Genomic DNA, 23,706 nt, shown 5'->3' with positions numbered 1-23,706 from the left:
ACAGGGATGAACATCCTGACCCGGGAATAGGCTCAGAGCTCATTTCCCTCAGGGTCTCATCCTCAGTGAATATTTGGGTGAAATCTGGGGGAGCAGGGGGCTCCAGGCCCCCCAGCACCCCCATCCCTGCAGCCCATCCCTCCCCTCACCTGCTGCAAGCCAATCCCACTTACCCTGATTGCCCCTTTGCCTTTCTCAGCACTTAAGAACTCCAGCCAGGATCTTAAAAGTGTTGAATTTTCAAGGGCTGGAAAGTGCAGGGGCTTTGCATGAGAATCGGGACGCTCTGCTCAGCTGCCTTTGTCCTTCCCCGTGCCCATCTGCATCCTCCCACTCCTGCCTTTGTCACGGGCCCTCTGCAGTCAAAGGCAAGTGTGGGCTTTCTTACACTCAAAGATGCTTTTTTTACATTAAAAACGCTTTTTTGCATTCAAAACGCTTTTTAACATTAAAAACGCTTTTTTGCATTAAAACTGCTTTTTTACATTAAAAATGCTTTTTCTCCTCCTGCTGCATTTATGGGATGCTCGTGGCCTCTGTGCCGTGGCCATTGTTATGCTCTGGTTTAGATCCCAGTTTAAACACCAGCCCTTCCCCACCTGCCCCTGCTCAGAAATTCTCTCCAGTCGCCCTCCAGGCTCCTCAGGGGTCAGTGTGCCTTGGTTTGCCCTGCTCCCCTCCTCAGCTCTCATTAGCATGCTCAAATTGATAAACGAAACCATTAATTGTCTCCAAGAGATTGCAGGATTCCCAGAATTTCAGTGATACCTTCTGAAGTTTGGTCTCCAGCCAACGCAGAGAAGTTTCTGCTTCACTCTCAGAGCATCACCCAGCTCCACTGGCTGGACTGCCGAGCTCAGAGCCCAGCAGGGACCAGGGCACGGGCAAACACAGGTCTGGGGTGTGCTGAGAGCCTCATCCCCTGAGCAAACACAGGTCTGGGATGTGCTGAGAGCATCCTCCCCATGGCAAACACAGGTCTGGGGTGTGCTGAGAGCCTCATCCCCTGAGCAAACACAGGTCTGGGGTGTGCTGAGAGCCTCTCCTGAGCAAACACAGGTCTGGGGTGTGCTGAGAGCCTCTCCTGAGGTACTCAGTGGTCATCTCACACGGAGCTCCAGGGCTCTGTGCTTTGCCCCTCAGGGTTTTCACAGCTTGGTCTGACTTTACTCTCCTGCAGGAGTTTAGAAGCCCAGCTGGGCTCAGCTTGGCTCTGCTGTCTCCTGAATGTTGATGGCAAAACCTCTGCTCTTGAGCAGCTCCTCACTCCTCTGCCAGGTCCCAAGGGCGAGGTGGGAGGCAACAGGTGGGGTTTAAATCTCTTTTAATGCCATGGAAATGATGCTGTGAAACCTGGGGTCTGAATGGCGAGGTTAGGAAAAAAATAACTTGGAAATAAGAGACTCTTAAACAAGATCAGAGCCTGGAGTGGATTCCTGAGGGCCCAGAGCAGATCCAGCATCCCTTCATTGCCAGGTCACTGCACTGGGAAGGGCCATGGCCTGGGCTGAGGGGATGAACTGGGACCTCAGCCCTGGCTGGAACAGGGCAGGATGTGGAACTGCTGCAGCTTCTGAAAAACCCTCTGGGTGATAAAACTTGGCTGCTTTCTCTCTTGCTCTGTCCTGGCCCCAGCTCCACCAAATTACATTGATTTTCTCCTGCCAAATCCAGAGGCCTCCACGTCAGACAGATTCCGGATTGCAGACAGAATCCCTGTCAATACCTGACAATTCCCGTGAAGGAAAGGGAGCTGGGTGTGCTGCAGGGATAATGCAAAGCTTCCCAGTCACTTCAGGGCTTTTCCTTCCCCTGCCCTTTTCCCTGCCTCTCTGGTGATTTAGCACGTGGATTTTTGCTCCTTGCCATGCTGTATTTGTGTCTCTGTGGATCCACAAAGCAAGGCACGTTCCTGCTGGAATTTCAGTTCCTGAAGCTTCCCGGAACTCTGAGCAGCCCGGGATGGGGGGGTTCCCTGCCCTTGGGATCACCTTTGGGGTCCCTTCCAACACAAACCAGCCTGGGGTTCCCTTCACTGGAGACCAAATGAGCGAGGGCTGGCTCTGACCTCCTGTGCTGGGAGCCTTTGTCCCTCCTCCCACAGCAGGCCAGCCCCTCTCCCTGTCCATCCAAAGGCAAGGACCTGTAAAAGGCAATTCAATTTCACAGGCCATAAACTTATACATCCACTTCTTGCTTTTCTCCCCTTTTTGTTTACGATTTCAGAAAAATCTCTAAGCCTGCAATCTATAAATATATTTTTTTTTCTTTTTTTTTTGCCTCTGAACACCCATAGTGCAAAGCTGGGCTCCAACCACTTGTTCACCGAGGAAAACTTCAGCAAAAACTGGCTGAGTTTGCAGAGTGGCTTTGTGGAGTGGGTGGCAGGCAGAGAATTTGGGCTCTATTCCCATCAGAGGCAGCTCATGGATACAGGCAGAGGAAGCAGCCTTGGGAATCCTCTTCCCATCAATTTTTAGCACTGCTCAATAACTCCCCGAGCCATCCAGCAGCAATAATGTTGGGTTTAAAGCAGTGGCTTTGTCCATGGGAGGAGGTGGGTTGGAGAAAATCCAGATTTTTCCTCCTTTCTGCAGCCAGGGCTGTTGTTTTCCCTCTGAGCAGCTCCCGTTTGCTCCTCTCCGTGCATAAAGAGCCCCAGATTTAACACAGGCAAACACTGACATTTCAGAAAGATGGAAACAGAATAACTCATTTTGCCATCTGGACAGAAGTCCTGGCTCTAACAAGTCCGTGCCTTGCTCGTATCATTGCTCTTCACCTCTGCTGTAAAGCTGCACCTAGGAAATAATGGCATTTAATGAGGCTGTGGAAGAGGCTGCTGCCGTCACACTCGGTTAAACTGAAGCAGTTTTGGTAAATTCCATTGTCATTGGGGCTGGAGATAACAAAGGTTCCATCAGCAGCCTCACCCTTGGGCTCGGGGACAGGTGGGACATGGGGACAGGAGGGGGAGCACAGCCCAGGGGGGGACACAGACCCCAGGGCTATGGTGGGGATTCCTCACAGGGTTCCTGTGGAAATCCAGAACAAGGGGACAGCAGGAGGAGGCAGATCCCAGCACTGTCCCTCCTGTCCCTCAGAGGAGCCACCAGGTCACTGAGGGCAGAGCAGGGACAGCTCCAGGGGTTTTGACACCCCCAGCCATTTCTGACACAGGAACAGGAAGGTTCTGAGCGTGCAGGAGCCTCCCTGATTGTGCTTTTTGCTCCTCCACCCTGCAGCTCCATCCTCAGCACCATTCCAGTTTCCTTTTGGAGCCCTCCACCTCTCGCAGCCTGCCCAGGACCTGCAGGGCCATGGCAGCTACACCAAACCTCAGCCGGGTCATCCTTCCCCTTAAACGTTCCCATACCAGGAAAAAAGAGAAAGCAAAATCCTGAGGACACCTGAATCTTTTGAAGAAAACCCCAGAACATAAATGAAGTCATCTTGGTTTGAAGTTCACAAATATTTTGGAAGGCAAATGGATGCGAAGAGTTTAGCCTGCAAACACTTATTTGTCATGCAGCCTGACTGCTGCTTTTCAACATGCTTTGATCCTCTGCAGTTTTTTTGGCCCAGGCATTAGATAATGCTTTAGAAGCCATTAGAAAAAATGGTGACAATTGAAATGCTTTGAAAAATGACAGTTTGATAGTCTAATAATAGCCCCTACACTGATCTGGAGAAGGTTTGCTGTTCTGTTTTTTGTGATATTCATTATGTACAGTGCATTTCAAAACGTCCTTTTCTCCCCAGTAAATAATTTAACCCTTTCACGACCTGGCAATGTGGAGCACAGAGATGGAGATCTGGGCAGGTTTGCAGAGCTGTGCTCCACAAGGAGCTGCTAGGAGGTGCTGAGATGTTCCGAGGAGGGGAGATGGAGATGATGACAATGTCTGTGCTCCTGGGGCAGGCTGCCCATGGCCAGTGAGGGCCCCATCCCTGCAGGCTCTCCAGGAAGGTTTCCCACAAGGAGAGAACACATCTTGGAGGGTGAGGTGGCTGGGAGCTTGCATCTCATTGCGAGAGCTTGTTTTTGCAAGATGTTATTTGGCAGCGATAAATGAGCAACTTTCAAGCCTCAGAAGTGATTAATTTCTCACTGGAGCTGTCTCTGAGCCTGTCACAGCCTGACAATCCTGACATAAGTGTCATTTATAATGTCACAAGTCTATTCCCCATAAATGTCATTACACAATTACTCCGAGGATGAGGAGAGCTTCACCGGGGAAGAGCGTCTGGTATTAAGTCAATTACAGATCTTAATGTTATTGTTGGCTTGTCCCCCCTCATACAATTACTTCGTGTCTCACTTGTTCATTTTGTGCAAATTAGCAATTATTTGTTGCAGTGATAGCACCAGGTAGGGCTGGTGCCACGAGAGCTCTGGCGCAGCCGCCAGGGCTGGTCTCACCTGGGGATCAGGAGCTTTGGTACCGAGCCCTCTGCACCCCAGCTCCTCTCTGCCCCTCTCTGGAGGAGCCCACCCTCTGGGGGAGCTGATAAATCCTGCTGTGCTCTGATAAAGGGGGCTGCTTTAATCAGGGCCACTTTTTGTGCCATTGAACAAAAGCGGCTCCTTCTCGTCAGAAGGACGGAGGAGTTCAGCGAATTCCCCTGTGCTGCACCTCAGTTATGCCTGAAAATTGGCAGAAATGGAGCCTGCACTGAGTTCTAGCAGGCTTTCATCCTCCTTGGCCCGGGCACAAACAACTCCTGGGCTGGGCTCGGTGCACGGAGGAGATTTGGATTTGTTCTGCACCAAGGTGTGGTGAGGAGCCGGGGCTGGGGCAGGGCCAGCTCCCCTCCCTCCCTCCTGGGATACCTGGGGGACCTGAGCCCTCCCTGTGGCTGGAGACCCTCAGAGCCAGCCCTGGTCTGAGCTGGAGTGGAGCTCTCAGGACATGGGTTACAGAGGATCTGTCCTCTCTGAGCCCCCTGTGCTGCCTGTGGCACACAGCAGCACTGTGGCACCACGATCTGACTCACAGACAGGGAAACGTGGAAAAAGGCCAGGAATTTCCATGATAATCCTCCAGATTTGCACCAATTCAACCGAGATGAGGATCAGGCCTTTCAAATTGCTCCCTTTGCCTGTTTGCTATTCTGGGAAGCTATTGTTCTCAAAGGGACATCTTTAAAGCAAAAGCTGGTAGAATAATTTATTTGCGAATAATTTATTCAGTGATTGATGGGAAAAGCTGCTGAATAAATAATTCACTGAATGCTAATGGAACATCAGAGATGGCCGAATAATGAAAATGTTTATTTGCAAATAATTTATTCAAAGAAAAATGCTGAAACGTATCAGCTCAATTATTCCTGGTGAATAACCCGGTCCCTCCGCCAGCCCTCTGTGCCGCGTGGTGCAGAGGTGCCTGTCCCTACGAAGGGAGGGCTCCAGGTACAGAGCTGGGTTTGCTGTGATCTCCTGCTCCCCAGCCACGAGGAGAGGTGGTGAGAGCCCCAGGCTGAGCTCAGGCTGAGCCCTGAGCTGAGTTTAGGCTGAGCCCTGAGCTGATCTCAGGCTGGTGAGTGCCCCAAGCTGAGCTGAGGCTGAGCCCTGAGCTGAGTTTAGGCTGAGCCCCAGCTTGAAGTTGAGCTCAGGCTGAGGCTGAGCCCCAAGCTGAGTTTAGGATGGTGAGAGCCCCAGGCTGAGCTCAGGCTGAGCCCTGAGCTGAGTTTAGGCTGAGCCCCAGCTTGAAGTTGAGCTCAGGCTGAGGCTGAGCCCCAAGCTGAGCTCAGGCTGGTGAGAGCCCCAGGCTGAGTTTAGGCTGAGGCTGAGCCCCGAGCTGAGCTGAGCTGAGGCTGAGGCTGAGCCCCAAGCTGAGCTCAGGCTGAGGCTGAGCCCCAAGCTGAGTTTAGGCCGAGTCCCAAGCTGAGCTGAGGCTGAGGCTGAGCCCCAAGCTGAGCTCAGGCTGAGCCCTGAGCTGAGTTTAGGCTGAGTCCTGAGCTGAGCTGAGGCTGAGCCCGGCTCTGCTCGTGCTGGGAGTTCTCATCAGCCTCTTCCAGCCCCGGTCTCTGTGACCCTGAGCTTGGCACAGTTTGTAATAGAGGGGCTGGGGAGAGCCCAGATCATGGATTATGGGATGTCCTGAGCTGGGAAGGACCCCCAGGGGTCAGAGTCCAGCCCCTGGCCCTGCACACACCCCAAAATCCCACCTGGGCATCCCTGGAGCCCTGGCAGCCCTGGGGGCTGTGCCCATTCCCTGGGCACCCTCAGGGTGACATTTCAGACACGAGCTCTGAAAACTTCAATTCTAAAACTTCAATTCTAAACCTGCACTGGCAGCGGCAAAAGGAAATAAATTCAGCAGAACTTTTGTCACTGCTGTCCCTCGAGTGGCTGAGGTTTGGAGGGCCCGGGCAGGGACCCCTCCCAGGGCAGGTCCTGCAGGTCCCCAGCTGCTCCAGTGGCCAGAGGAGACCTCTCCTGCTTGCCTGCAGCTGTACAGTGGGGCTCAGGTGCTCCTGGCAAATTGAAGTGATTTTGTGATGATACTGCAGCTAATACCAGAAAAATCTAAATTACATTTTAAAAGGAATCTACCCTTTTATCTTTTAACCTTAGGCCTCTCCCTCTCATGCAGAAAAATCAATCTTGACTAATCTACTGACCAAGTAAAAGTGAAAAGGGGAACCCATATAATCATACACTTTATCTTCTTTAAATATTTTTTCCACAGAAGAGGAACTCATATAAACACCTACTTTATCTTCTTTAAGATATATTTTACAGAGAAGCTCAGCAAAACATCCACAGCATCCTCATGGCTCTTAGGGGAGAAGCCCATTGTGCTGAGAACCCTCAGGGCTGCTGAGGAGCTCTGGGGAGGAGCAGGAGGGATCCCCCACCCCTCCCAGCTGTGGGGGGCAATTCCACCCCTCAGCTCTGCCCCCCTGGCACTGGGCTTCCCAAATTCTGCCTGGAGACACAACCTCCCTCTCATGCAGAAAAATCAATCTTGACTAATCTACTGACCAAGTAAAAGTGAAAAGGGGAACCCATATAATCATACACTTTATCTTCTTTAAATATTTTTTCCACAGAAGAGGAACTCATATAAACACCTACTTTATCTTCTTTAAGATATGTTTTACAGAGAAGCTCAGCAAAACATCCACAGCATCCTCATGGCTCTTAGGGGAGAAGCCCATTGTGCTGAGAACCCTCAGGGCTGCTGAGGAGCTCTGGGGAGGAGCAGGAGGGATCCCCCACCCCTCCCAGCTGTGGGGGGCAATTCCACCCCTCAGCTCTGCCCCCCTGGCACTGGGCTTCCCAAATTCTGCCTGGGGACACCCTGGAGGCAGGGATGGGCTTGGGGGTCAGTGGGAGCCGGTGAGCTGCTGGGCTCTGGAATCATCCCATCACTTTATTTCTTTATCATTTCTCTCTTTTAAATGCCTGGCAGGAGAACCCCCTGCAGCAGAATCCCTCTGAGCATCCCCTGGGATGGGAAAGGAGGCACCAGTGCCACGGCAGCTCTGCCCTGACTCCTGGCTCTCAGAAATCCCCTTTCTCCTCAGTTTTCCCATTTCTCTCCTGGTGACCAGGACAAAGAGCACCCCTGGCAGTGGAGCTCGGGGCAGGGGGCTCTGGGGCAGTAAAAGGCTTTGCCTTTTGTTTTTAGAGGCTTTCCAGAGTTCTGGTCAGGTGTGGCTCAGGCCTCAGGCCAGGTCTGGAGCTGTTGCAGCTTTGTCTGCCTGAGGCTGCACTGAGCCCACGCTGCCCCCAGGACCTGCAGCAAAGTGCATTTTGGGCTCCATTTCCGTCCTCTTCACACTGCCCTACCTGCATCTAAAAATAACAGAGCTGTGCTGAGGGCCTGCTGTTCCATTTCCTTTGTGATTGCACCCAGCCACAGCTCAGGGCTGCTTTATTCTCCAAATTTCTGGTGTATTAGCACTGTCAGAATCCCTGATGTATCACCTTGCAGGGAGTCTAAAAGCTTGTCAGTGCCTTACTTTGCATTTTTGTTCTGGGTTCAAAGCTGAAGGCACAGCTGAACTGGAATCTTTTCTCTGGGTTGCTGAAAGAAACGTAAGAGAAATCTCATTTTAAAAAAAAAAGTATGAAAGGACCATAAAAATAAGCCTTTCACTAAGCTGATCAACTCGGGCTCTGTATAGCAAAAAGGATTCAGAATGAGTAGCTGATAATACAGGCTTTGGTTTGTGGGAAATGAATTAGAGATGGTATTTGAAAGGACTATTTCATTTAGGTGTTTTGGTGGCACAAACCCAGCTACTACAGTTAGAGTGCAGCAAGCTTAAATATTATTTAAAAGTTAATTCATATTTTTAGCATATAATTTCTAATTAACTTGCTGTAGTTATCTTGTTAAATGTCAATTAAATCTGGGAGCATTTCTCACAGGTTTCCTGTATTCATAAAATGTAATTATACAGCCATTGCTCATGTAGCCTTTATTATTGGTGTAATCTACAGCTAAATATATCTCTTACATACTAATTATACATTGCTAAGTGCTATATTGATAATCAGTAATTGATTTAGCACAAGCAATTGTCGTGTTACCTCTGGAAATGTCAACCTGAAGGATTTGGAATTAAAAGTTCTGGCCACAACTTGTGCCCGGGGCTGAGCTTGGCTGCCAGCTCTGCTGGTGGCAGGAGGGTCCCTGGGGGGTTTGGGCAGCTCCTGCCCAGGGCTGGGGGCTCGGGGTGCCCAGGGCTTGTGCTGGGAAAGCGAGGGTGAGAAATGAGGACAAACTGGGCTGGAAAGGAGCCGGCACAAAAATAAGGGAAGGGGCAGGAGACTGGAACAGTTTATCCCCAAAAATGCTTCTTGTGAAATCACAGAAATGCCAGGAGGGTTTGGCTTGGAGGGACCTTAAAGATCAGCTCATGCCCCCCTGCCATGGCAGGGACACCTCCCCTGCCCCAGGTGCCCCCAGCCCTGCCCAGCCTGGCCTTGGCACTGCCAGGGATCCAGGGGCAGCAGAGCTGCTCTGGGCACCTGTGCCAGGGCTGCCACCCTCCCAGGAGCAATTCCTGCCCGGTATCCAGCCCAAATCTCCCTTCTTTCAGGTTGAGGCCATTCCCTGTGTCCCACCCCAATGTCCAAGTGCAAATTCACTCCCTGTTTTCTCTCCTCTGTCCATCCGTTCTGAATCCCGCTGGTTTTGTGCTGGTGTTGGATAAAGGACAAGTTTGGGTTCTCCTCGCTGGGCACAGCTCCACCCCTGCCCAGCTGGGTCCTCCTGGCCCTGGGGCTCACTGGGGCTCACTGGGGCTCACTGGGGCTCACTGGGGCTTCTCTTAGCACGTCCTGCCCAGCGCCAGCCCAGCTCCAGAGCTCACCTCCCCCTGACCCCAATGTCCAAGTGCAAATTCACTCCCTGTTTTCTCTCCTCTGTCCATCCGTTCTGAATCCCGCTGGTTTTGTGCTGGTGTTGGATAAAGGACAAGTTTGGGTTCTCCTCGCTGGGCACAGCTCCACCCCTGCCCAGCTGGGTCCTCCTGGCCCTGGGGCTCACTGGGGCTCACTGGGGCTCACTGGGGCTCACTGGGGCTCACTGGGGCTTCTCTCAGCACGTCCTGCCCAGCGCCAGCCCGGCTCCAGAGCTCACCTCCCCCTGCTCAGGCAGCATTAATTACAGTCAACAATTAGCAGGAAATACCTGAAACCCCAATTAACTGTGATCTATAACTGCGGTGGTCCGGATGATAAAAAGGGAGAAAAAAAACAGAAAGGGGAAAAAAAAACCACCCAAGAGAAGCTGAGAAGGCCTTAATTAGATTTGCACATTGGCTGCCCAGCAGCACCTTGGAGCAAACACCATTCCCAGTGTCTCCCAGTCCCAGTGTGAGGCAGCCCCTCCCTCCCCCTCTCTGGATGACATTTCCTGCTCCATCAGTGTGATTTGGAGTCTGGCCCCTGTCCCCTGCCAGCTCGGGGGGTGTGTGATGCTGGTGTTATCCCAACAATGACCTGTCCTTGCCCTGCATCCCCTCACCCAGCACAGCCTCAGCAGCAGCAGCCTCTGCCTCCCCCCTTGCTGCAAGAGGTATTGAAATTAAACTTGTGCTTGCCCCTTGCTGCAAGAGGTATTTAAATTAAACTTGTGCTTGCCCCTTGCTGCAAGAGGCATTTAAATTAAACTTGTGCTTGCCCCTTGCTGCAAGAGGCATTTAAATTAAACTTGTGCTTGCCCCTTGCTGCAAGAGGCATTTAAATGAAACCTCCTCGTGCTCCTGCTCCTTCGCTCCCATTTCCTGAGGCAGCCAATTTGGCAGATCTGGGAGACGGAATCAGTGTGAGGGTGGATTGTCCTTAGGAGATCCTCTTAATATCCCAGGAGAGCAGGCTGGGCACTCCAGGATTAAGGAAAAGGAGAATTACTGAGGGCAGGGCTCTTTGGAGGGCTGTTTGTGTGCACATGGTGGACAAATATTGAAATGTGGAAAACAGGATCCAGGGGTTTGTGTGGCTTTAATTGAAACCGTTTGTAATCTTCATTCTCTTCAATGACACTTTTTATCTTCCTTGGGATCACATGGTGGGCTCTGCTGCACACTGAGTTCATAAAATATACAAAAATTCAGTGTTCTTTGGAGAAAATTCATTTTGAGTGATGGGGTGGGGATGGCAATTCAAATAACAGCTCTGAGTGATATAAAAATGAACCCATTCTTCAGAATGCTGAAGCTCTGCAGAGCTCTGTGGCCACCACCAGCTCATTTCCATTTCGCACGAAAACAAATTCTCCAAAACTCAGTGAAAGGCTTGCTTATTTCTGAGTAACTTTTTTTGTTGATTCATTGAGGACAAACTTTTCTGGCTCACTCAGAGCGTTCCCTGCGACTGGGGGAATGAGTTTGCTCACAATTATCCCTTGGTGCTGCTGGTTTCATAACCAGAGTTCATCAGAAATGAAAACTTAATTGAATTAGGTCGGTTTCCCTTGGGGGAGCAGTCAGGAGAGGCAGAAATGTTCTTTCTGAGGGGACAATTCTGCTTTTCTGTGGCCTGCAGGAGCTTGCCCTGCCCACTCCCTCTCCAGGGAGGCTCCTGGCTCTTGGTTGCTCCCATTTTTCTGTCCATTCTCTCTTTGAATTCCTCTTTTTGACCTCAATTTTTTCTTTTTCTGCTGCCAAGCAGCTCCAGCAGCTGCCCTGGCCCTGCTGCAGGGCTGGGATTTTGCCCTGCCAGGGCTGGCTGTCCCCTGGTGTCCCCTGGTGTCCCCTGGTGTCCCTTGGTGTCACTGGCTGCTCCCCTGCTCCCTGCCCATCTCCTCCTCAGAATATTGATCCAGAACCAGCAGCAGGCTCCCACTTTCCTGCAGGATCCCCAAAGTTGGGGGTTTGCTGTGCTCTCAGTGGAACTCGCTGCAGTTTCTATCATGGTGAGTGTGGGGAGCAGGAACACCCTGAGTCCTGATGAGCCTCCTCACTAAAATTAAAATTAACATTAAAATGAAAATTCTGCCCTCATTTCCTTTCAGAATGCTCCAGTATTCCTGCAGAGCCTTTCCCAGGGCAGGGTCTCCCCAGCAGCCCCTCAGCTGCAGCAGAAATCTGGGAGAGGGGACAGGGGAGCTTGGCCAGCCTGGAGGGAAGGAGGGAAGGGGAATTGGAGACCTGGGTTGGAAGAGGAAGAGCAGCAAGAACAGCCAGGGTGAAGATGATGAAGATCAAAGATCCAAGATTAGAGCTCTAGGAGTTCTCTCTCTGTAGCATGTGGTGGAATTTTACCCAATTTGCAGTCTTGGCATTTGCCTTTCTATTTTTTATTTTTTTTTAATATATGCTCATATATTTACCAAATTCTAGAAAGGAAAAAAAAAAGGAACTGGAAGTTCCATGGATTCAGTGTGCGTAACAAAAACATGATGCCACATATTCCCTGTGAATGTTTCAGGATAAAAAGGCAGAGAGAAATCAGATAAATGCATCAAAAGGAGTCAGCTGTCTGCCAAGGCTTGTTTTAAATATCAAATTAGAATATAATGCTATGCACAGTTTCCATATCAAATCAGGATTTATTGGCAGGACTGGAAGGTGACGCAGCTCCGCGTCCCCCTGCAGCCCTGGGTAAGGGATGAGAGAGGGTTAAAGGGAATAAAAGCAGTGTGGGGACCAAGTGCAGGCTGAGGTGGACATTCCTGAGCTCCAGACAGGACCTCGGGGTGGCTCCTCTGGCTGCTGGTGGCTCTGTGACATCCAAGGTGACAGAGGTTCTGGGGTGTCCCCTCGTGGGGAGCCCCTGGGGACCACCCCAGGCTGTTCTGTGCCCAGCAGACAGAGCTGAGCAGCTGGGCCGGTGATTTCACACTGTGATGAGACAATTCCTGTGGAAGAGGCAATTTCCAAAGGCTCCAGCACCAAGCCCTGCTTGAGGAGGGCTGCAGCTCCTTCGGACGGGGGGGGGGAAAGAGGAGGAAAATGGAAATATTTCTTTGCAGGCTGAAGATTTATTGCTGTAATATTTCTGGTGCTCTGGTCTCTATTCCCTGCTGGCAGCCCCAGCTCCCCAGTAGCTCTGGGCTGTCTGTCAGAGCCTCTCTCCCTCACACACAGAATATTTGTTAACTCCAACGATTTCAGGCAAACAGGGAGGTGCTGTGCTGGAGAAGGGATTTTCAATAACTGCCTGAGGCACCAGACATTTTGGAATCAAAATCTGGGAAGCAGAGTCATTATTTCTGTTGTTTTAGTGCCTGCTTTTATTCTCTTTCTTATTGACAAATGTTCCTTAACCCATCTTGCTGTGGGTGGTTTTCTTCACATTTGCACTTTACAGAGCTGTTAAAAAAGGAAAGAAGAAAGAAAAAGACTTTATTTAACCATCTTGGCAGTGTGTGCTCCTCCGTGCTCCCTCACCCTTTGCTGTCTCTTTTTTTGCCTTCTGATCTATGGACAGAGGCTGGAATCTGCAGCTCTCCCTGTGGGATGGGAGTGGGAAGTGTCTGGGGGAGAAGGGGAATTTCTCTTCAGCTCCCTCTGGGAGTGTCAAACAAATCCCAAAATCCACCTTGCTGCCACCTGGAGGTGCAAAATCAGCTCCCTGCAGGAATTCCAGGGTGGGAAGAGGCTCCACAGGGCAGGGCTGCTCCCACCAGCCCTGGGAGGCTCCAAAACCCAGCGGAGGTGTGGGACTCCATGAGCAGGGTCAAGGGCTGGACTCGATCACCTTGGATTCTCTTCCAGCCTTGGTGATCCCAGGATTCATCCCCGTGGGGCTGTGATTTTGTGACACCCAGGGCCCTGGAGCTGTTAAAGCAGAGCGCTCGCCTTGTGCTGCTCACAGGCTGGGGTTAGGTGTGGAAACCACAGAGCAAGTGAATGAAACGCTGTGAAAACAGCAAGGGAGGAAAATAAAGAGGAGATGACAGAGCTGGGAGTGCACAAGACGTTTGTCCCAGTGACCTGGGGGGTCTCAGGTGCCAGGGAGGAATTCGTGGTTATTCATGGGCGTAATGGCAACAAGGAAAAAGCAAAAGGGGAGGCTCAGAGGAGCAGGAAATGTTCCCTGGCAGCAGCACAAGGAGAGCAGCAGTGCTGGGATCCCCCCGAGAGCCCCACAAATCACAGGGACAGTCTGTGTGAGCCTGGGAGGGGACAGTGACAGAGGGCACTCCTGGGAACGCGGCTGGAGAGCCTCTGAGCCGGCCCGAGCAGGAGAGCTTTTCTGGAGAGGGAGCATTTTTCATCAGCTCTCCTCGAAGCACAGCCAGAGCTTTTGCTTAGACAGCCCTCTTAAGGCACCGAGCACGGCTGCAGCCCCGGCGGAGCTCGGGAGGCTGCGAGTGCTGCAGGGAGCAGCAGGAGCCGGGGCTGGGGTCACTGCTGGGGCACTGAGCCATCCCTGGGCTGGGGGTCACTGCTGAGCCATCCCTGGGTTTGTCACTGCTGGGGGTACTGAGCCATCCCTGGGCTGGGGGCACTGCTGGGGCACTGAGCCATCCCTGGGTTTGTCACTGCTGGGGGTACTGAGCCATCCCTGGGCTGGGGGCACTGCTGAGCCATCCCTGGGCTGGGGGCACTGCTGAGCCATCCCTGGGCTGGGGGCACTGCTGAGCCATCCCTGGGCTGGGGGTCACTGCTGACCCCACTGAGCCATCCCTGGGCTGGGGTCACTGCTGGGGCACTGAGCCATCCCTGGGCTGGGGTCACTGCTGGGGCACTGAGCCATCCCTGGGCTGGGGGCACTGCTGGGGCACTGAGCCATCCCTGGGCTGGGGGCACTGCTGTCCCCACTGAGCCATCCCTGGGCTGGGGGTCACTGCTGAGCCATCCCTGGGTTTGTCACTGCTGACCCCACTGAGCCATCCCAGGTTTGTCACTGCTGACCCCACTGAGCCATCCCAGGTTTGTCACTGCTGACCCCACTGAGCCATCCCTGCCGAGCTCCCCTTCGGGAGTGGCCTGGGGATGGGGTCCCTGCTGTGGGGCACCCCCACTCCTGTGAGGGGGCTCAGGTCTCTGACGTGCCAGGGAAGAGGGGAGGCAGCGTGGCAGCAGCTCAGGGGGCAGCAGGGCAGGGCCTCGGGCAGCCTGCCCAGGGGAAGGAGCTTCTGTGCACAGAGCTCTTGGGAACATGGGTGCTCTGCTCTTGAAAGGGCATTTCCCTCATTATTGCATTAATTAACTTATTTACTATTAATTTTTCTTTAATTCTTTATTGGCAGTATGGACAGACACTTGATAAATGTGAGTTTCAGGTGTTTGTGTCCTCACAGACCCTAAAGCCTGGGTTTAACCTATGCCAGAGGTGCTGTGGATTTTAGGAGCTGATCACGCTGACTCCCAACCACCCTCACAGCTTTATAACAACATGAAAATGTAATCTGATAACAGAAACACTTCCAGGTCCTCAAGCCATCCCTTTCCCTCCATAACTTCCAGATCAATCTATGTACCAATATTATTAATTGCAGCATTTTATTTGCATTTTGAAAGCTGTTTGATTAACCTGCCTTTTGCACTGCAGAGCTCAGCGTCTGGGCTGACAGACCCGCACAGGAAAATCAAGGATATAAACTTGTTTACAGAGATTAGATGGAATCTTTGCAGCTCTCCTCAGCCTCCCCAAATGAGCTGGAGCCCTGTGAACACAGGGAAGAGCGTGATCGAATTTCTCAGGCAGCGGAGCTCGGGCAGCCCCGACTCTGAACTCCTCCTGAATCTCCCCCTTCCCTGGCAGGGCCAGAAATAACCACGAGTGTGCTGGGGATCTGGGATGGGGTGGGATGGGATGGGATGGGATGGGATGGGATGGGGGGATGGGATGGGATGGGATGGGATGGGATGGGATGGGATGGGATGGGATGGGATGGGATGGGATGGGATCAATGGGATGGCATCTGTGGAATGGGATGGGGAGATCACCCAGTGCTGAGGGAGGCTGAAGGCTGGGCAGGGGCTTTGCTTTGCCACCAGATTTACTCTTCAGTGGCATTGCTGAGTCAGAGAAGGATCTGCATAAACAGAGCTGCCTTTGGATCACATCCTCGTGCAGACACTGGAAAGGAAGCAGGAAACAAGTTGTACCTCTTGTCTTCCTCCTTCAGTTCCAATTAATCTGGTTTGTGTTCAGCAAGAGCCGTTTGCACTTGTACACACACTGCAGCAGCCTTGCAACTACGGTTCCTTCTACATAAATCAATCTCTGTTTAATTTTAGCCTGCACTGAATTTGACCAAACCCTCAGGAATTGGTTATAAAAGCTCCACAAGAGCAGCTTTTTATTCGGATCAATTCTGAGGGCTGCAGGCAGCTATTCTGTAGTGTAATCACTGCTCATGGAAAGTGGAAATGGAATTCTTTATTGTTTATGATGCAAATCAGACAACAAACTCAGAATCATCTCTGCTGCCTGCACTGTTCCCAGTTTTGGAAATTTAACTTGCAAGTTAAAAGTAGGAAAGTTTTCAGTACTGCAAGCCAGACTCTTATTTTAAAATATTCATTTTTAAATTATTTATCATTGAACATCCATATGGCTGTGGTGTAACAGGGCTACATTATCTATGGACAGCTAATAACTTTAATTGGGCTTTAACGAGGAAAACGCTTTTTCTGTGTGTGCAGCCACGTGGTCCTGCCCTGGTCCTCAGCCACACGGAATGAAAATGAGGGAGCTCTTCAAGGCAGCAGGTTGGGCAGAGCTCATGGCAGATCTCCGTGCTGGGTGCATTCCCTCAGCCCGGGCTCGTGGGACTGCACAAATCCCCTGGAGCAGACACTGCCAGGGAGAGGCCCTGGCTGCTGGGAGCCAAGATCCCCAGCTGGATCAGGAATGGGGCAGGGATGGGAACGAGAGGATCTTTAAAGTCCCTTCCAGCCCAAACCGTCCTGTGATCCCCTGAAATTCCACAATCCACTCTTGCCTTACAGCTCTGGGGGAGTTTTGCATTTCCTGATGAGCTGATTTAATTTTTTCCCAAGTCTCCTACCTGCTGGTGAATGAATCTCCCAAAGATTTCTGTCACCTTACAATGGGAGAGGAGACAGATTGCACCGTTGCTCCAGCTTTCATTTCAATACCTGCCAATAGCACTTTGCAAATCCTGGAGTGTAAAGCTAAAAAAAAAAGAGAAGTGTAGCTAACATGAGGTTAAAAACTGTCTTTAGTGTGTAAAATATGAAGCTGGATGACACATAGGCAGCTGCAGATGCACTAATTTGATTTCATGCCTTAGAATCAACTGTTCTCCTGCACTGAAAGGCACATTTACATCCATCTGCCAGGGAAGGTTCCTTGTCTTTCCAGAGCTCCTCTGCTCTTCTCTCACCCAGGTTTCCATCCATGCCCTGCTCACAGGGGTGAGTTTGGAGCAGCCCTTTTATTCCCAGCCCACCCGTGCTTTACAACAAAAATCTATTTCTTTTTTATTCCCCCCTCCCCTTTATTTTCTCTCTCTTCTGAGTCTCAGGGTATTATTACTGGATTAGGAGAGACAGAGCACAGGATCTGAGTGTTTGGGCTTTAATCCCTGTAAGCCAGAGCCTACAAAGCTGGGCTTGTGACACTGGAACCTGTGGAGGAGGTCACTGGGTGTGTGGCACTGGAACCACTGGGTTTGGGACACTGGGAGCCACTGGGTTTGCAGCAGGGGGGAGCTGGCACTGGGGAGGAGCTGGGATGGCTCCTGGCGGCCTGGGGGGGTGGTGGCCCTGCTGGGGGGCACAGGGGGGGACACGGCCAGGGAGGGTGGGCTTGGCACAGAACCAGCCGGGTGCTGCAGAGTGATGGAGTGTCCTGGGCTGGAAAGGACCTGGATCCCTCCCTGGGAAGGGCTGGATCCCTGCCTGGATCCCTGCCTGGATCCCTGCCCTGGATCCCAGCTGCTCCCTGCAGGTGCCTCAGGTGCCCTCAGGTGCCCCAGGTGCCCTCAGGTGTCCCTGCAGGCCCGTGGGGTCCCTGCCCCAGGCCAGGCTTTGCTGTAGGCTTGGCCTTGCCCCCACTGCACAGCACAGCACTCAGGGCAGCTGAGAATCAGATTGAGATCTTGTCCTGCGCTGCAGGTACAAGCAGAATCAATATCTTTCATATTCTCAGCACAGCAGGGAATCCTGGAGGTGGAAATTAAAGGTGTCTGACAAGCTGCTGGAGCAGCCAAAGCTCCCTCTCCTCTCCCATTGCCTTGGAGTGAGCAGCTCCTCGAGTTCCTCCAAAGTTCAGGCTGGGTTATGAGTTCCTCTGGCCCATTTCAGTGCAGCTGCCATCAAGGTGCCATCACCCCTCAGACATTAATTTGCAATACTTTACTGACTCTTGTTCTCATCGGGCTAAGCCATGCTGTACAACAAACCCTGGCTGCAAATGTTGCTCCAGGAGAAGATCCCAGCGAGCTGCTGAGCGTGCAGGGCTGGTGGGTGAGGGGTTTGGGCTGCCACGAGGTACACTGAGCTCCCTGGTGCTTTCTTCTGCTTGTAGGGAAGAACCAGCTCGGGGTAGCAGGAGCTGTAGCAAATTCTTGGCAAAGAGGAACAAAAAGCAGAGGTCAGTGCTGAAGCTGCGTGAAGCTTCTTAATTTTTGCTTCATGAATTTCTATAGTGCTAAACTGACTTTAAAGTGGAAAGGGAATTTTCATATCCTTACCCCAGGTACAACTGCACAAATTCCAGCTGGAAAACAGCGCAGACAGCTCGGAGCTGGGCTGTGCAGTGCTTCCTTCTCTTGGCAAGGGAGGTTCCAAACCAGCAGCTGCCACAGAGAAAGGGACAGAAAAAACGCCTGGAGTCCCAGCCTGGCTCTGGATGAGCACCCCGAACAATATTTAAATGATTCTAAAGCAGGAGCTGTGAGTGGCACTGCCCTGCTGAACCAGGACTGCAGAGACAATGAGGGGCTGGGCAGGGGCTCCCTCCTGGTGAAGGACCCAGGTATTGAGGGGCGTTGTGAGACCCCCAAGCCCTGCAGCACCTTGATTGCTCTGGCACATTTGAGACCCTCAGTGTGCTCAGAGAACCCCCTGGTTCCTGCTGTGCAGATGCACAGAGTGTGTAACACAAGTGTGTAACACGAGTGTGTAACACAAGTGTGTGTCACTGCTCCGTGGTCTGTGCTGGTGGGTGAGCCTGGCGAGGAGGGGAGGTGGCCAGGAGCCCCTGGCAGAGCAGGGAATTGGGGAATGCTCCCTCCCAGGGCCTCAGCTGGGGCTGAGAACGGGGGTTTGGGGCAGGGAGGCCAGGCCAGCCTGCCCGGGGGTGCTTGGCTCTGGGCACGGAGCTTTCCACGAGCCCTGAGCCCCTGATCCTCCTGCAGCACACATGGTCCTGCCTGGGGTCAGTGCTGGGGGAAACACAGAGAGAAACTCCTCTTCTCTTCTCATTTCGTCTCCTCCAGGCTGGAAATGAAAACTGCTTCCTCAGAGGGACCTTTACCTTCCCCATCACAGCCTCCCCCTCCCCCTCCGCCTTGCCAGTGCTTAATGGGCTGGAGGCAGCCAGAGCACGAGGCTGCGAGCAGCAGAAATGATAATTCATTCGGGATGGAAGCAGGAGGCAAAATGTAATCCATCATATCTGCTCCATCTCATTATGGAGGTGAGATACAAGAGAGGGCAAGCTGTTAATAAACTGGTGGATGAAGTTATTTTACCAATCTGTTACAGCAAGCGGGGATAGACAGGGGTAGAAGTGCATTATTCACACCTTTCCCTAATCCTTTTGTTCCTTATTCTGTGGAAAAGCCTTTGTAAAGCCGGGCAGCAGCCTGGCTCAGGGAGCTGCCAGCTCACCTCTCCAGCCTGGGCTGAACCCCTGGGAGCTGCAGGAGGATCCCAGCCCAGCCAGGGGTGCTGCTGGCCCTGCAGAGCCTCCCTCTGCCCCAGCCCCAGCAGATTTCCCCCCAGAGCTGTGTCCCCTTCCCCAGGAGCTGCCCTGCCATCCCTGCAGGCTGAGAGGGCTGGGGGCAGCTCGGGGAGCACTTTGGGCATTCCTGGGCATCCCTGCTCTCCAGTGCAGGGACAGCCAGCCCTGGGGGGCTCCTGCTCCTGCCCTGGGGCTGAGCTCTGTCCTGGAGCTGTTCCCAGGGCCCTGCTGTGACGGGAGCTGGGACAGGAGGGCTGGAGCCTCACATCCCCCCAGAACATTCCCACCTTTGCTTTTCTTCACAGGCAAATGTTTCCGGGAGGTTTGGTGTGGTCAGGTTCGAAAGCTCCTGACAGGGAGCTTTGCAGGCCGGTGGAAAATGCACCTCAGAGCCCCTGGAATTGCTTATTTCTGCTTTTCTCTCCCTACTCACAAAACTGCTGCTTCCTCTTGTGCTGCTTTTCATCTCTTTCATCTCCCTGGCAGGGATGAGGCTCGTGGTGGAGCCCACTCTGGGCAGATTTGTAGCCTGGCTGTGCTAACAAGGTTTCAGTTTCAGGGCTGTCAGCTCAGCACAGGAGCTGCTCATCCTCCCCGTGGTTGGTGTGCAGGGCTGAGGGGAAATCTCAGAAGGAAAACCTTCCCACACATCCCAAACCTGTGTGAGAGAGTGAAGGGGAAGGAAGGGAAAGTGATCGATATGCCAAGAAGGTTTCTTTTTTAAAATAAACCCTCAACCACCCCTGGATGTGCAGGCATCCCTCCTTCCTTCACTGCCTTGTTACTTGTTTGGGGTTTCACAGAATTGTCCAAGTCTGAGCTGAAGGGACCCCCAGGGGTCAGAGTCCAGCCCCTGGCCCTGCAGACACCCCAAAATCCCTCCCGGGCATCCCTGGAGCCCTGGCAGCCCTGGGGCAGTGCCCCTTCCCTGGGGAGCCTGGGCAGTGCCAGCATCCTCTGGGGGAGGAACCTGTCCCAAAATCCACCCCAGCTGTCCCTGCCCTGTCTGTGGCCTGTCCTGGTTCTGTCCCTGCCCTGTCCTCGTTCTGTCCCTGTCCTTGTTCTGTCCATGTCCCTATCCCTGTTGTATCCCTGCCCTGTCCCGTCCCTGTCCTTGCCCTGTCTGTGCCCTGTCCTGGTTCTGTCCGTGTCCCTGCCCCATCCCTGCTCTGTCCCCACCCTGTCCCTGTCCCTGTCCCTGTCCCTGTCCCTCGCTGTCCCTGTCCCTCGCTGTCCCTGTCCCTCGCTGTCCCTGTCCCTCGCTGTCCCTGTCCCTCGCTGTCCATGCCCGCAGCCCAGGCCCCGGCAGTTCCAGGTGAGGCTCCGGGCTGCCCAGCCCCGCTGCAGGGAGGAGGGGATGGATCCATCCCCCATGAACGCCTCGCTGGGAGCACGCCGGCCTGCGGGGCTGCAGCCACGCTTTCCAATTCACGGCAGAGGAGAGCAAATTTACGGATGATGACTTGATTAAATTTAAATTACTGTAAAAATATCAAGGCAAGGCTTCGTGGTGACAGGAAAATCTCCATCAGCTTTTCTTTCCCGCTGCCCAAGGGTTTCTGTGAGGTCCATGAGGAGAGAAGAACCTGCACAGTTTCCCTCCCTCCCTCCCTTCATTCTTGAATTTGTTTCTATACAATTTTTTAATTTCCATTTCTAAACATTAAATTTTTTTTTTTGCAATGTGCAGCAATGAAAAATATCTTTGAAATAATATCTGAAATGAAATTATATGAAAATATATATAATGAAAAAATATCTTCCAGCCAGGAAGGGATTTCTTCACTCAGAATGTCCTAACCCTGAGGTTCAAGTCAACAAAAATCCAGAACTGACAGAAATGTTGGCAAACACGCCAATAATGAGTTCTGTGCTGCCTTGCTCTCATCTTGAGGGAGCCATAAATGGCCCGGGGCTGTGGAGGAGGGAGGGATTGTTGGTGCTCCAGGGTCTTTCACTCACCGTGAATAGCTCCGAGTGTTATCAGAAATTCCAGTCTCAATTTCATCCTGGAACAGAGATAATGGCCACATCCCAAAAGATGCTTTCACAGAAGGCACTAATTATCCCTCCTTTGTCGAGCCTCGCCAGGGTTTGCTGACTGATAACCTCTCCTCTCCTTGGAAATTTCCTTCTCCAGAGCAGGGCTCCAGTTCTTGAGAGCCAATTTGAGGGAGGTGTCAGTGCCAGGCTGAGTTAAACCCCAATAAAGGATTTCGCTCCCAGAGCTGCGCCTGGCACCTCTCAGGAGCTCCCTGAGGGAGGCAGAGCAGGGCTGGGCTGGGGTCTGCTGCGGCTCCGCTGGGCCCGGGCAGGGCAGGGCAGAGCTGCAGGGGAGCAGGCACTGCTGCCAGGGCTGCCAGCCCTGGAGTGAAGGAATGGTAAAAAGTGGGAAAAAACCTTTGAGATCTCCAGTCCAACATCCCCCAGCACTGCCACGGCCACCACTGACCCATGTCCACATCACAGGGCTTTTTGATCCCCCCAGGGATGGGCACTCCAGCACCGCCCTGGGCAGCTGTGCCAGGGATGGGCAGCACTTCTGGCAAAGAAACATCTCCTAAAATCGAAAAAAAACCCTCCCCTGGTGCAGGACCCATGTCCACATCACAGGGCTTTTTGATCCCCCCAGGGATGGGCACTCCAGCACTGCCCTGGGCAGCTGTGCCAGGGATGGGCAGCACTTCTGGAAAGAAACTTTTTCTAAAATGGAAACAAAACTCCCCTGGTGCAACTCGAGGCTGTCAGTGCTCCCCAGACGGTTTTCACAGAGGTTTGGGCTCAGCTGCTGTTGTTGCTGGCCTTGTGGGTTCCTGGTTCCCCTGAGACTCCCACGTTTGGGACCCCCTGTACCTTTGGCAGCTTGGAGGAGCCAGGAGCTCCTGTTTGTCCTGGAGACTCCCAGGTTTGGGACCCCCCGTGCCCCTGGCAGCTCAGTAGGAGCTGCTGTTTGTGCTGGAGACTCCCAGGTTTGGGGCCCCCCGTGCCCCTGGCAGCTCCTGTGTGCCAGGCAGGCTCTGCTGCCTCTCGCAGCCCATCCATCTCCCCAGCAGTGCAGGCAATCCCACTCCAATTCCAGCTTCCTGATGGCAGGACGGAGGCATATGGTGCTGAAAAATGATGATAAATGCATATTATCATCCTCTGAGCCATCCATCAGCGAGCACTCTCCTGGATGGGCTGGGGGAGGCAGTTAAAGTGTGCTCCAAATCTGCCGGGGCTCTGCTCCTGAAGGGCTGCACTGCACATTTCGCCACGGACAGACATTAATGAAGGTAATTGAAGATGTTATTAGGGGAATGTGTTTGTTATCAGAGGTTGCTTATGGCATTATTACTCATAGCCACACTTCATTAATATCCATTTTTCATGGCTTTGCTCTGCTGTTCATTGCCTGCCTGACCTTGTGTCACTGGAGGAAATGTCAGAGATAAAGAACCTGTGCTCAGAGCTGTGCCACCCTCCTGCAGGGCCCGTCAGGCTCCAGGAAAAGCCCATTTCCTGAGCTTTTAGAGCTCAGCCAGAAAAGTCACCGACAAACAGCTCCAGGTCGGGAGCAGGGCGTGCAAATGCTCCCTCGGTGTTTGTGCTAATGAATAAGTGATTGCCCCACGTGTAAAACCTCCCCACAAACAAACGAGGAGATATCAGCTGGTGGGAAAGCACGTGGCTCTGTTTGCCTCTAGAATGTAAAAGCGACTCCAGATTTGCTGGTGCACGTTTCACAAGGAAATGTTTTATTGGATTGTTATTGGAGATGTTTAATGATCATGTTTTGTTAGGATCACTGTCAGCTTCCTGCACACAATCACATTTACTGCAGCTTTGGTTTTGATGGCTGTGGCTGAGTCAGAGATTTTCAAATTACAGCAGCCAGAAATAAAATAATTAACTTGAAAATGCTGATTATAATGGCTTCGATATCCAAAAAAGTTGTGGAAAAGCCATTTCCAGAAAAATCCGGAAAAGCCCTTTCCGGGCCACAATCTGTGTGAGGATTGCAATGAAGGGAATCCATGGAGCATAAAACACTTGGGAAACAAAAACCCTTCACTGGGTGCAATCCCTGCCCATGGAACAAGAGGGTCTTGGAGATCCCTTCCAGCTCAAACCACTCTGAGATCCTGGGATTAAAAGCCTGGATTTGGAGAACAGAAATTCAAGATTCCACTGGGGCAAACTCAGTGCAATCAAGGGGCAGGGTTTCCTAAGGAAACAAAGCAATTGAAACCCAAAGGCACCACAAAGAAATGCAGCTGGGCTGTGCCACCCTGGCCAGCTCAGCCTGGGGACACTGGGGGTGGCAGGGGCACAGCCTGGCTGCAGGGCTCACTGAGACAAGCCCCAAGTCCTCAGCACGATGATTCTCTGGCAGGAACGTGCTAATTTTTAGAATATCGACAGTTTGGTTA

This window comes from Passer montanus, unplaced genomic scaffold (genome assembly GCF_014805655.1).
Source record: "Passer montanus isolate IOZ18808 unplaced genomic scaffold, ASM1480565v1 scaffold93, whole genome shotgun sequence".
NCBI lineage: Eukaryota > Metazoa > Chordata > Aves > Passeriformes > Passeridae > Passer > Passer montanus.
Note: the sequence above shows the minus strand (reverse complement) of the source record.